Below are 13,932 nucleotides of genomic sequence, written 5' to 3'. Positions count from 1 at the left end.
ATGGCAGGTGGCAGAATACATACCACCCAAGGAATAGGCCCCAAGCACAGAATCTGTGGTTTCTGTGATCAAATGGCAGAACTGCTGATTGCATGCAATGAAAAAGCTAGTCACAGCATAGCTATACAGAAGCCAGACCTAAACCTTGGAACAGATACAATAAGCTTAGATGCTAAAGAAAGAAAGAAAGTAAATAGGATATATACAATCATAGGCAGAAAAACTACTTTTAAAATATTAACAGAAGACTGCAAAAAAGGAGAGAATTAGAGAGATTAAAACAGAAAGGATTTTTCCTGGTAAAAAATGGAAAACGCAGTAGAGAAGGGCATTTGGACCCCGTATAATTTTGTTTTGATTGTGAACATATAAATAACTATATATTCAATGTTGATTGTAGTTTTATACATCCTTTTTTTAAAAATAGGAAAAGGACTGCTAAATTGAAATAGTCTTTACATGTTTTAACCCGAATGGAAGATAGGAAATGTGTTATGTTGGGGAAGAGGCTTTGTATTCATATCAAAAAGAGAAGAGAAACTTTACATTCCATCCAAATTAATGAAAACAAGGTATGTCTTGCGGAGACCTCCCTAAAGATCTTGACTGCAGACAAAAAGAAAGAAATGAATACCAACAAAAGAGGTAACATGTATTATTTATTCCTCTACATGGGAACAGCTCTGAGAATGACCCAGACATGAGAAAATGTCTCTGAATAACCAATAAATCTTTTTGTCTACAGAGTATTCCAGCCTTATCATGCCTTTTTTCATGTGGTCTGGATGGAATTTATATAACAGCTTGGTTATATAGTCCAGACTGGCAGATGAAGAAAGACAGATACCTTTCACTTTATCAAACAGCAATGAATCATCTTTAGCTCAATTGTGCACAGTGCAAGTACTATACTTGTGTTTATACAAAATGTATATTACCTGTAAAGATTTATATGTTTACTAAACAAAAGAACCAGACACAATTGAAGTTAAAGTGACCCTGACAGGATTCACCCTCTAGGATGCTGAGTACGCTGAGATGCTGAAACATTTATTCCATCATCCTTCTAGAGTCAGCCTAACAGAGAGCCTTAGCCATTGTTTTATCAAAACTTGCTTGCAGGACAGGTTCAAAGTTTCTGACCCCAGTTAATCCTTACATCCTGCTTCACCAGGACTTCAGCTAAGCCTTATAAATTCCTATCAAAAAGAGCCTGAAAAGCAAGAGAAACAGCAAGCTCTTCCAGGACAGGACCTCTATCTCAATTTTCTTAGGACATACAAAAGAGAATGGCACTCCATTCCAAAAATGTGGGGTGGGTGTAATTTGTTCATTCAGTGGGTGTTTAATGTTTGTTCTCATTAAAATAGGATTCAGCTGAGAGTTGTTAATTGTCATGATCAGGAAGGAGACAAAGTAAAGGAGGTTAGATTCAAGAATTTCTTTATCTCTTTCTCTTCACTCTTATCTTCTTTTTCTTCTATCTAATGTTAGAGGGAAAGGGAGAAGGGACAAAAAGAAAAAGGGGGTATAGGAATATTTTTTTTTTTTTGGTTTTTCAAGACAGGGTCTCTCTGTGTAGCCTTGGCCATCCTGGACTCACTTTGTAGACCAGGCTGGCCTCGAACTCACAGCGATCCGCCTACCTCTTCCTCCCGAGTGCTGGGATTAAAGGCGTGTGCCACCACGCCCGGCGGGTATAGGAATATTATGATAAAAATGTAATTTATTGAATATACTTTTACACTTAAGAGCATTGATAATTCAAATATTTTAGATTTGTTTGGATCTTTGTAATTTGATACAAATTTAAGTTCATTTTGTTACAACATACTGTATATATGTTTCAACTTTTGTATAAGATATCTATGAAACTTATTTAATAATGTAATGTAAAGTTCTAGTCCTTTTCAAAGCTGCTATTGCAAACTCTTTAGGATAATTAACTAATGTAAGTTAGCAGTCAATCAATCAAACTCATGTGCATGTTAGATAGTAGTTTAGTTGCTTATAAAAATATGTTTCCTAGGTTGAACAGATAATAATAGAAGGAAATGAGCAGCATTTGCCTATTCAGATATACTGTAGATAGATGGTCATTTAAAAAAATCTCTGAGATCTACAGAATATGGCATTTAAAGGTGTTTTATCATTAAAAGTCTTTTTTGACAGTGAAACATATCAGCTGGCAGCACCCACATTCTACTTTAAAGAAGATGGTGTGCATTGAAGAACCTCCATTTGAACATGCTGTTCAAGTTTTGCACAATCAGGACATAGAAGAAGTCGATTGTCAAGCTTTGCCCAAACAAGTTAGGCAGTCTTTCATAATTCCTGTTTCACAGAAAACTCTGCCATATATTGAGACAGAAGGCCAAAGATGATGGCCCAATGTACCAGCGAAATATTGAGCGACTGTCCAGGCATTCAGTTGTCTCTGTTATTTCTATGCTTTTTGAAGCTGCTTGTTCTGTACTTCCTGTCTACTTGTGTGATATTTATCCTTTTCAGGTCTCTGATGAGGTTGAAGATGATATAGTCTCATATATGAGCTTAAGCTGTGAAGGATCCCCGATCTCTCTAAAACTTTAAACATGAATGGGTGTTGGATTTTATCAAATGCTTTCTCTGCATCTACGGAGATGATCATGTGGTTTTTTATTTTCAATTTGTTTATATGGTGGATTACATTGATGGATTTCCATATATTAAACCATCCCTGCATGCCTGGAATGAAGCCTACTTGGTCATGATGAATGATATCTTTGATGTGTTCTTGTATTCGTTTTGCAAGTATTTTATTTAGTATTTTTGCATCGATGTTCATAAGAGAAATTGGTCTGAAATTCTCTTTCTTTGTTGAGTCTGTGTGAGGTTTAGGTATCAATGAGACTATGGCCTCATAGAATGAATTTGGTAATGTTCCATCCCTTTCTATCTTTTGGAATAGCTTGAAGAGTATCGGTATTAGCTCGCCATTAAAGGTCTGGTAGAATTCTGCACTGAAACCATCTGGCCCTGGGCTTTTTTTTGGTTGGGAGACTATCAATGATTGCTTCAATTTCTGTAGGGGAAATGGGACTATTTAGCTTGTTTATCTGTTCTTCACTCACCTTTGGCAAGTGAAATTGATCAAGAAAATCATCCATTTCCCTTAGATTTTCATATTTTGTGGCATATATGCCTTCAAAGTAGGATCTTATTGTCTGAGAAATGTTTTAGGTTCTAATGAGATGATTTAAGGATAGAAAATGCATGTTATATATATTGGAGGCCATGAAAGTATACGTTGTAAGAAGATGTTTTGAGGTTGATAAATGAAGGCTAGAGGGTCTAAGGTGTTTTATGAAGTTTGAAGGAAGTGAGAAACAGGCATTTTAAGGTTGGTAATTCCAAGTTGTAAAGTTAAAGGATATAAAGGCTTGGATGGCCATAAAAAGTGAATTGAGTTCAGAACTTTGAACTCACCTAGGGAGATAAATAGTGGAATACTTTCTCCAAGGTTGTCACATACAAGTAGACTAGACAATGTGAATGAAATTCTTACCTGTTAGTTTTTTAATAATTGTTCTAATTGTATATTGTTTATTATTGTGAGATAAAAAGCCATTTCTTAGAGTAAAGGGACTGATGTAGAAGTGCTCTTTATTCACATTGTATTAAGGTGAGTCTCTGTATATCTGGTTGTAAGTTTCTGAATTGGCAGTGAACTAAATGCTAACAGATTCTGGTATTATCAATGCTATTGCAGAATCTACTGTCTCAAGGTTTTTTAGAAATTACTCCCCAATTATCTCTGATTGATTAATAAAAAGCTGAAGAGCCTATGACTGAGCAGAAAAGAGAGTAGGTTGGACTTCTGTTGCCAGGAAGAAATAGAAGAAAAAGAGAGATAGAAGGTAATCAAGCATTGAAGAGGAAGTCACCATGGAGGAGATAATGAGGACAAGGATGGAGCATGAGTGGCCACGGCAAGATTAAAGAACAGGTAATGGGGCACATCATTAAAAGGTGGGCCAGGTTGCATAGTAGAGTTAGAATACATTGAGATCTGCCCAGTTCTGTTGCTTGAAATTTATTATAAATGTAACAGGTCTCTATCTTATTAATTGAGAGCCAGAGTAGGCATAGAAAAAAAAACATTTAATTCCAACATGTCTTGGTCTTCTGATTTGAGTTGCCTGGGGTTATGGTGACCAGTGAATCTTCAGGTTCAGTAGGGTGTCTCTGTTGGCATTTTTGTGGTCTGCATGGATTCTAGGATTTTTGGGTGCTAAAGTTGCCCCTATGACTCCTATTATGAGTATAGTTTGGGATCCCTGGTGCCTGTTTAGCTTCTGTGAAAGCAAGCAGTGTTGTGGAGTAGGAGCACAAGGAACAGGGTATAGTTTCCGGGTATTGGGTGTACTTTCAGGGGAGTTGGCAGGCAAGGGTTTTGGGAGGGGTCTTATCAGGTGTTCCTGATGCCTGCAGTAATACAGGAAGTATGGCAAAGTTCTGGGGCAAGAAATGGGGCACAGGGTATGGAGTACAGTTTATTACTCTTGGGTGTGCTTTCAGGGGAGTTGGCAAACAAATACTTGTCAGGGAGTCCTTACCTGGTGTCTCTGCTGCTAGCAGGCTTCCAAGAAAGCAGACAAAGTTTTGGGGTAGGAAATAAGTCACGAGGTGTAGGGTACAGTTTACTACTGTTTGGTGTGCTTTCTGAGGAGTTGGCAGGCAAGGGCTTGAGGGTGGTCTTACTTGGTATCCCTTGTGATGGCAGGCCTCTGGGAAAGCAGGCAAAGCTGTGGCTGCTCTCCAAATTCTTAATGGTTGTTTTCTTTTTCTTTTTTTATTATATGACAAGAAAGATTACTTGCTAAGTAATTTGTTAAATCTAAGATTTACACTGTGTCCTGGTACCTTGGAATCCCACCTCAGTAATACTTTGTGCTGTTTTTCTATATATTTAGATGCAGCCACAATTTGATGTACAATGGAGGCAAAAATATTTCAAATTCTCATGAAGATGACCCAGGGGACATCAAAGAGACGTAGTAAGATACCAGACAAGGATACAAGTAAACAAGTAAAAAAAAAAAAATAGAAAGAACCAACCATAGAGGCTCATGATTTAATCCCAGCACTTGGGAGGCAGAGGCGGGCGGATCACTGTGAGTTTGAGGCCAGCCTGGTCTACAAAGTGAGTCCAGGACAGCCAAGGCTACACAGAGAAACCCTGTCTAGAAAAACAAAAAAAATTCTTTTCTCATAGTCTGGGTAGACTGCAGTTTTCTTTCCCTTCACTCCTCCAAGTCCCCCAACCTCTCATCTTCCCCAGAGACATTCTTCCTCAGTTTTCCTTCAGAAAAGAGCAGGCCTTCCAGATATATTAACTGAACATAGCATAACAAGATATAATAAGAATAGACACGAACCCTCATATCAATGATGGTTGAGCTAACCTAGTAGGAGGAAAAGGGGACCCAGAGCAAGCAAATGACTTAGAGACTACCTCAACTCCACTCATACTGTTAGTAGTCCCATAGGATCACCAAGCTAAACAAGTAAATACATATATGAGGAGGACCTAGAATAGACTTTTGCAGTCTCCAAGATTGCATCATCATTGGTCTCTGTGAGCTCCTGTGATAATTGCTTAGTTCTGTGAGTGAGTTTTCCAAATGTCCTGGACCCTTCTGGCTCCTACAGTCCTTCTTTTTCCTCTTTCTTAATGGTGGATACAGAGCCTGAACCAGTCATCATCTGTAACCAGGCAAGAATTTGAGTGGTAAAATTAGAACACCAACCCAGCCAGAAAACATTCAACCTACAACCAGTCCTGCCATCAAGATGTTCTGGGGCAATGGTGGTGCAGAACGTGCCTGAGTGTTGATCTTTTAAAAACAATTCCAAAGAATTCCCAATACATAAAAATATATTTAATGGAGAAAATATCTACATATATATTCTTATATATTATCTGTCAAGTCATGTCTCTACTTATCAACTGTCCTTGCAGAGTGAAAATTTCCTTTTATTTTCTTTACCTTCTACTTTAATGTCTGTGCACTCACTAACAATACTTTCCATATGGCAAACTATCTTACACTGAAACTGTGAAGTTATGTTAGAATATGTAGAATTTTCATCATTTAAACTTGTTACATATGTCTTCCACAGCAATATCCAATCTATTGCCATGTAGCAATCCCATATGTCTCAGTTTTCTGCTCTTACTTTTCTACTTAAAACTTACATTCATTCAGACCTTTAATCTCTGATGTCTTACTTTTCTTACTGCTTAGGATGGAAACTCTACTTTTAAAAAATTAAATACTAATTATTTGCATGCATCATTGTGGAAAGTTATTTGAAAACTTATAGAAATATAAGTAGAAAATAGAGAAATAAACAGAGACTGAATGTTATATATTATTAATACTTTTAGCTACTTTCTTATTGCTGTGATGAGACAATGATGAAAAACAACTCAGAGAGGAAAGCCTTTATTTGGGTTATACTTCCAGGTCATGTCCATCATTTATAAAACTCAGAATAGAAACTCAAGGCTGGGGCTTGAAGCAGAAACCATAGAGAAATGCTGCCCGATGGCTTGTTTTCTGGCTTTGTATCCAGGTTTCTTCTTTTTTAAAAATTTATTTATCTTTAATTAAGTCACTTTACATCCCAGTTGTAGCCCCCACTATTGTCTCCTGCCAGTCCCATCCTCCGTCCCTCTTTCCCTCCCCTATCTTATAGTCCTCACTCACCATCTGGCCCCAGCCTATCAAGTCTCATTTGAGCTGCCAGATTCTTATTCCTCTGTGGCAAGGGTGCCCTGCCAGGCAGAACTGATCAATGAGTGGGAAACAAAGTCCATGTCAGAGGGGTCTGCAAGGAGACTGTGCTGCCTATCTACTACATCTGAGCAGAGAGTCTAGGAGTCAATATGCATGGTTCTTAGTTGGAGCATCAGTCTCTGGCCATCCCCCTGGGCCCATATTTGTTGGCTCTGTTGTTCTCCTTGTGGAGCTCTTTTCCCCTTCAGGTCCTTCCATTTCCCAACTCTTCCATAAACCTACCTGCAACCTGCCTCAAACTTTGCCTGTGAGTCTCAGCATCTGCTTTGATCCCCTTCTGGGTGGAGTCTTTCAGAGGACCTCTATGGTACGTTCCCATCCTTTTCCTTTATATTTTGGGCCCACCTGCCTGTAGACAATGGTTGAGAGTGGGCTGGGACTTACCACACATATCTTCAATCGAAACAATACTTCACATACAAGTCCACAGAAAAGCCTCACTCAAGGAATTCCTCAGCCTCTTAATTGATATACTATATCTAGTTGTAAATTTTATTTAATTGATTTCAATCATTAAATATTGAAACCATATGAGCAAGTAATAAAATTTTCCTCTAAGAATCCTATATCTAAATCATCATGGTGAATACCTGAGTATATGTCTTTTGTTTATAAACCAAAAATTAGAAGGAAGATTATCTGAAATTTTTGATCAAAGTGTATTCATTCTTACTTCAGACAAAATTCTTGAAACATTTAACTGAATAGGGACAACCAGTTAAAAGACATGCAATAAATAAGATAATGAAGAATGATATTAAACTGTAAAATACAAAGCATCTTGGCACATGTCACTGTTTTGCATCAATCATTTAATGTTTCTGTATAAAGTCTCACATGTGGAATAAGAACATCCTCAGGTGAAAATGTGTGATTGCTGTATGCTTTAGACAGATGAAAGCATTATTCAGTGGTAATATAGACATTTAATATGTGTGTGTGTGTGTGTGTGTGTGTGTGTGTGTGTGTGTGTGTGTGTAGTCACTCCATTAATTTTTCCATATTTTTAAAAAATAATTCTAAATGATGTAACTGACAAAAAAGCTTATGTAGTTGATATTTAACGGCATTTTAGTCTAAATCTTGGCTAGTTCCTCCTCCCTCCATATTTCAGATTCTTCAGATTAGACAGTATATCAGAATGTAAGGTGAAAACTCAGTTAAAATGTATCACTTAGAAAAAAATTCCTATCTTAAGTAAATATAGATAAGTATTTGAATATAGTAGAACTCAGATGTTTTAAATATGATTTAAAAAATGGATGAATGTGCCCAACTTAGTCACATGATAAATTGATTGAACTATTTATTCCAAAGAGATATCTCAATACATTGTTAAATGTATTTCAGAGATGCTCCCTAATTTTGTCTTTTACAACTGTCAATTATTTTGGTGTGAATATCAGAAGTGACTGTTGCCAAGGCGTGTTTTTCATTAAAAAATCATCAATGAATACATGAGTTCAAGTACATATAACTTTTTCCCTGAAATTCACAGCAAAGATTTCATTCAACAGTGTAGTTGTGCTTATGGGTACTGAAATATCAATACTATACTTGGTTTCATGAGGCGAATCTTTTTGTAAATATACAGATTTTTGTTAGAAAGTTTGGAACCTTGCTTGTAAGGTTGAAGTATAACATTACTGGATAGCTTCTGAGTTAGGTATATGATGTCTGACTCCCTTTCTCAGCGGGGTGCTCTCCTTGCCTGATCTTGTAAAGACTATCACATAGCCCTTATGGAAGATTACAAGCCCAATCCTTTCCTGATCGAACCAGTTCAACAAGCACCTGGGGATTCCTGCATATACTCCACCTTATACTCTGGAGATCCTAGCCTTTAGCAAATGAGCTTTAATCATACCTAGAAGTTCTTCTCCCATCCATAGGATAATTAAATACTATGTTTTCCTTCTTGTGATTGGATTCCATCCTACTGCATGTAAATGAGGTACTGTACCACTGCATGTAGATTAATTTTCCTGGCATCACTAGCCCTCATTAATCAGACACATTTACGCACAAGATTCTCCTCACTGCCCATTATTTATAAGTAAAGTTTGCATGGCTTGCTCTCTAATGGTCGCACCATTCCTCCACCATAACTGTCTGAGATTGCACTTATTTTGGAGAAGAATGACCACTGTATGCTTGGGGCTCCAGTGCCAGTGGTCAGGCAGTGATGGTAAACCTGCCTTGTCAGCACCTGAAGTCTGCTCCATGGCCCCCACTCCATGCTGAACACAAATGAAGCATCCCACAGTCTGCATCTCACCAGTTTTGACTTCTTGCTGGTTTCAGGCTTCTGCCCACTTCCTCTGCCTTGCTTACCAGGGCATAAAGGTCTGTGACACTTAGGTATCATCATGGGATTGTGTAGCTCCTGAGTATCCACTGTCTTGTGATACTAAAAATCTCATTCTAAAAGAGGTAAGCTATAACATTCCATTGAAAAATCTTTCCATACCCTGACCTAGCACACCAACCTCACCTGACAGTTCTCTAGGCATTCTTGAGACCATTGATCTTCAGGTCCATCTCTTCCAGTATCTAAACCAGGCTGTGGAACACAGGCCACCTGATAAGAAAGTGGTAATGTCTCTATGTCTCTCTATCTAAATTATAGGGAAATTATGGAGAAATGTAGTCTCTCTTTCAAAATGGATGCTGAAGAAACACTGGTTTCTCACAAAAATTAATAAGTTCAATGTATTTAAATAAATAGTCATTAAAATAAGGAAAACTTACCATTGCTATTATATAATCTATGGTTAGTAAAGATTTAGTGTCTTGTCCTTATTTCTAAAAATAGCTACATAATACTAGTTTTCAGTTTTGGTATTTAACTTGAATTGAAAATATGTAAACTTTTTAAATATAATTTTCAGTGACTTGAAATTTCAATAATTTTGGGAATCAGAATGACATTAAAAATCATCTATTTCAAAAACAGTTACATAAAAACATCAGACACATTCCTTCCAGGTTAACTTTACTAACATATTTTCATCATACTTGAATTATGTATATGTCACAAAGAAAGCTGTTTACAAATTACAGAATGGAAATATAGACTTTTGTTTTTTAAAAGGCACAAAGCTAAATTTCAGCTACAGAAACAGTGACTATAGGTCATTGGAATTCTAAGAATGCTTAAGAAACAAATTGTGCTCTATTCCTACTGAACAAGGTTTCTGAGAAACAACCACCACAGGAAGAGCACTATCTAAAGTCTTGGATAGTAGTCATAAAAATATCCAATTACATCACAGGAATTATTCTAAATCAATTAATAATCAAATTATATTATTTATCATATTATTTTATAACTTCAGAATTGAATCATTTGAGACCAAATAGAAACAATTTTGTTTTAGTAAGCATAGGGCATATGATAGAATATTTCCAAGTATTTTAAGGTACATTCATATTTTCCATGTTATGTTAACTTATCTTTCTAATAATACAATGAAATTATTGTCTTTTCTGTACATACTGGCATAGGCATGCCTTTTGTATATTTTTAGAATGGCCCTTATAACTACCTTGTAGTTTTGATATCTATTTTCATAATGATGGGGGTTGTTGATCATTCCATTTTCATGCTAATTATTTTCTATGAGGATTGCCCATATTTAAATTTGATTCTATTTAGCTTGCTGTACTTTTGCACTTTTTATTTCTTAGCAGCTTTTTGGTTCTACTCAAATTTTTGTTATATTTTTCTTTTCTAATTCAAAAAGTATCATTGAGATTTTGAAAACTGTTTCACAAATTTATTTTATGTGTGCACACAACAGAATACTATTTAGCTTAACAAATGATATATGCAGAAACATAAATGACTAAAAGACATAGTGTGGTTCCAAAAAAAAGCTACACATAAAATACAAAATAACCCATATAATGCCAAGAATGAGTCACTTCTTTGGGAGTTGTTGGCTAGTGAGTTCTTACAAAACCCCTAAACATTATATAGTTTATTTCCATTACTCTTGGTTACCATCCAGATCTTTATGTTAAGGCCCCATTACTGAAGACACTATATGCTTGAGTTGCTGAATGTAGAAATATCAATCTGGTTTTGACAGGGAAACTTCATTCCTATGCACATTACTGGACGTGAAAAGTAATCATCAGTATTGTAAAGCTGTAAATCTTAAGAGTTACCATAATAACCAGCCTGGAAAGATATGTCCAGTTAGGTAATAGTGACATGAATGTTACAGAAATGATCAACAACTTTCTGATTGGATTTAAGGATCACTCCATAATATAAAATTTACATAAACCCATATTCAAGAATTGAAGCCTGTGACTAGGGAGGGTAAAGACCCTAGGAGAGAATCTACTATTACCCTGCTATATAAACGTAGTTTTATTTCACTTGCTTTTGGTTAATGTTGCTGTGGTAAACATCCTATTAATTAGATTTTAAAATTTCCACTTTGGATCCCTTTCTCTCTGTCTGGCTGCCTTATCTGGCCTCAGTGGGAAAGGATCCACTTAATCCTGCTGAGACTTAAGGAGCCAGGGTGAGTTGGTACTCCTTAGGGCCAGCCCTTCTCTGAACAGAAGTTTGATAGGAGAGTGGGGGTAGGAGCATTAGGTCAGGACTTAGTGGAGGGTGGTGCCTGGTATCAGGTTGTAAAGTGATTAAATTTAATAAAGATGTAAAAAATGAAATAATAAAGTTTTTACTTAAAATTTAGTTTTATTTTTAAATTTATCATATATTTTAGACCTATTCTTTCTCCTTTCCCAACTTCTCCTACATATCTTCCTCCTTATACATTTAATTTCATGTTATTTCTTTCTCTCTTTAAACAGAACAAAATACAAAACAAAACAAAACAAAACATAGAATCAGTTTTGTATTGGCCAACTATTCCAGAATACAACACTATACCTGGAGTGGTGCTTTTAACTTTTAACATACAAGAGTCTTTGAATTTAAGGTAGGACTCTCACAGGTGCGTATAGTATAATATAATTTAAATTTTTTATTAATTTATTCTTGTTACATCTCAATGGTTATCCCATCCCTTGTATCCTCCCATTCTTCCCTCCCTCCCATTTTCCCCTTACTCCCCTCCCCTATGACTGTTCCTGAGGGGGATTACCTCCCTCTGTATATGCTCATAGGGTATCAAGTCTCTTCTTGGTATCTGCTGTCCTTCCTCTGAGTGCCACCAGGTCTCCCCATCCAGGGGACATGGTCAAATGTGAGGCACCAGAGTATGTGAGAAAGTAATATCCCACTCTCCACTCTACTGGGGAGAGTGTTCTGTCCATTGTCTAGATCTGGGTAGGGGTTTAAGGCTTACCGCCTGTATTGTCCTTGGCTGGTGCCTTAGTTTGAGTGGGACCCCTGGGCCCAAATCTGCCTACCATAATGTTCTACTTGTAGGTTTCCAGGACCCTCTGGATCCTTCTACTTTGCTATTCTCCCATGCTTCTCTCATCTAGGAATATACAAATAATATAATTTTTTACTCTTTTTTATTTTGTTTTGTGTATGCAGTAACGAGGATGGAAATAAAGTCTTTGTACATATTAAAGAATTTCTTTAATAATGAGCTTTATATCTAAAACAGCTTGTATTTCTCTCTACTGAGTCAATTTGTCTTACATTATCCTGAAAACTGTGCAAATAAAAAAAATATATAAAACACCACAATAAATCAGACTCCAAACTTGTAACCTCAGAAAACATCTATACAGTTAGAATCACCATTCAGAATGGCAGCTGTATAGCTTCTTATCAGATTTTACTTTACAACAGAGTACACACACACACACACACACACACACACACATATTTGCACTTCTCACCAATAAAATTCCTTGGGAGATTCAGAACTATAAAAACATATTTTTAATGTCTTTCAATACCCCCATCTATTACTTGCATTTCTTTAGTTATTATGGGATAAGAAATTTATAATCTTATATCATTAATATTTACAGTGATGAATTACATAGTTGCTTTAATATTTGCAACTGCTATTAATGCTTTCTGAATTTAACCATATCATTCATTACTATTTTTAATTTCCCATTTTTTGTCTCTTATGCTTTTAAATGAGCATTCAAAATAATTTTATTTTATCAATTTCTTAACACCTTAATCACACTTCTATTTTTTATCACTGGTCTCACAAGCTCACCAGGCAATTTTATACATAAGTCCTATTTCATGTTCTATCATACCAGTTGTTGCATATTATATTTTATAATAAAGTTATCCATTTTTATTTTGACAGCTCACTCACACGGTCAAAATATTGTTGTTCTTCTAATTTTTGACAAAAAGTTACTAGATCAATTAAACTGAAATCAAATAAATATTCATGTTATTATAATTTCTTTTAATGTTTTTCTTTCATTTATATGTATTTTAAATGTTTGATACATAACTTCTTTGAAAAATTTTGTCATAAACTAAGATAAAGAACTAGAGGCAACTGATAACTACTGAAAGAAGGAGAGGAAGCTGACTCTCAGGGGAGAATTTCCCAATTGGTTGTCGAATACAAAATGTTCATCCCTGAAACCATATACACACATACACACAAACAACAAAAACAGACTCAGCAGATTGTGTGTGTGTGTGTGTGTGTGTGTGTGTGTGTGTAACAACAATACTCAGGGAATAAGAATTTATTAACTTTAGAGTGAGGAAGAGAAAAGAATCAGAACAAGGAAGGAACTTTGCAGGGGCTGAAGAAAGGAACTGCAATTGGGAAATGATGTGATCATATTTTAATTAAATGTCTTAAAATAAAGTATATATTAACACTAAAATAATGTCATGTAACCTCATTTTACTTGTAGACCTGAGTTGATGTTTTACTCGGGAAATGCTGGATTTGTTTGTTATATTTTTACAAAAACTTTTGTTGTGTATATTCAGTATTGTTCCATAATATTTTTTCATTTATTCTGCCTTATAATTCATTCAGATCACAACATGAGCTCCCTTCTGTTGAGTGGGTCTCAGGTCAAACAATTCATTGTTTGGCCACTCCCACAAACAAGATAAAGGTGTCCACTCTCCATATCTATATAATAAAGTATTTGA

Source organism: Acomys minous, assembly GCF_964271855.1.
Source record: "Acomys minous genome assembly, chromosome: 7".
NCBI lineage: Eukaryota > Metazoa > Chordata > Mammalia > Rodentia > Muridae > Acomys > Acomys minous.
This window is presented reverse-complemented; position numbering follows the sequence as displayed.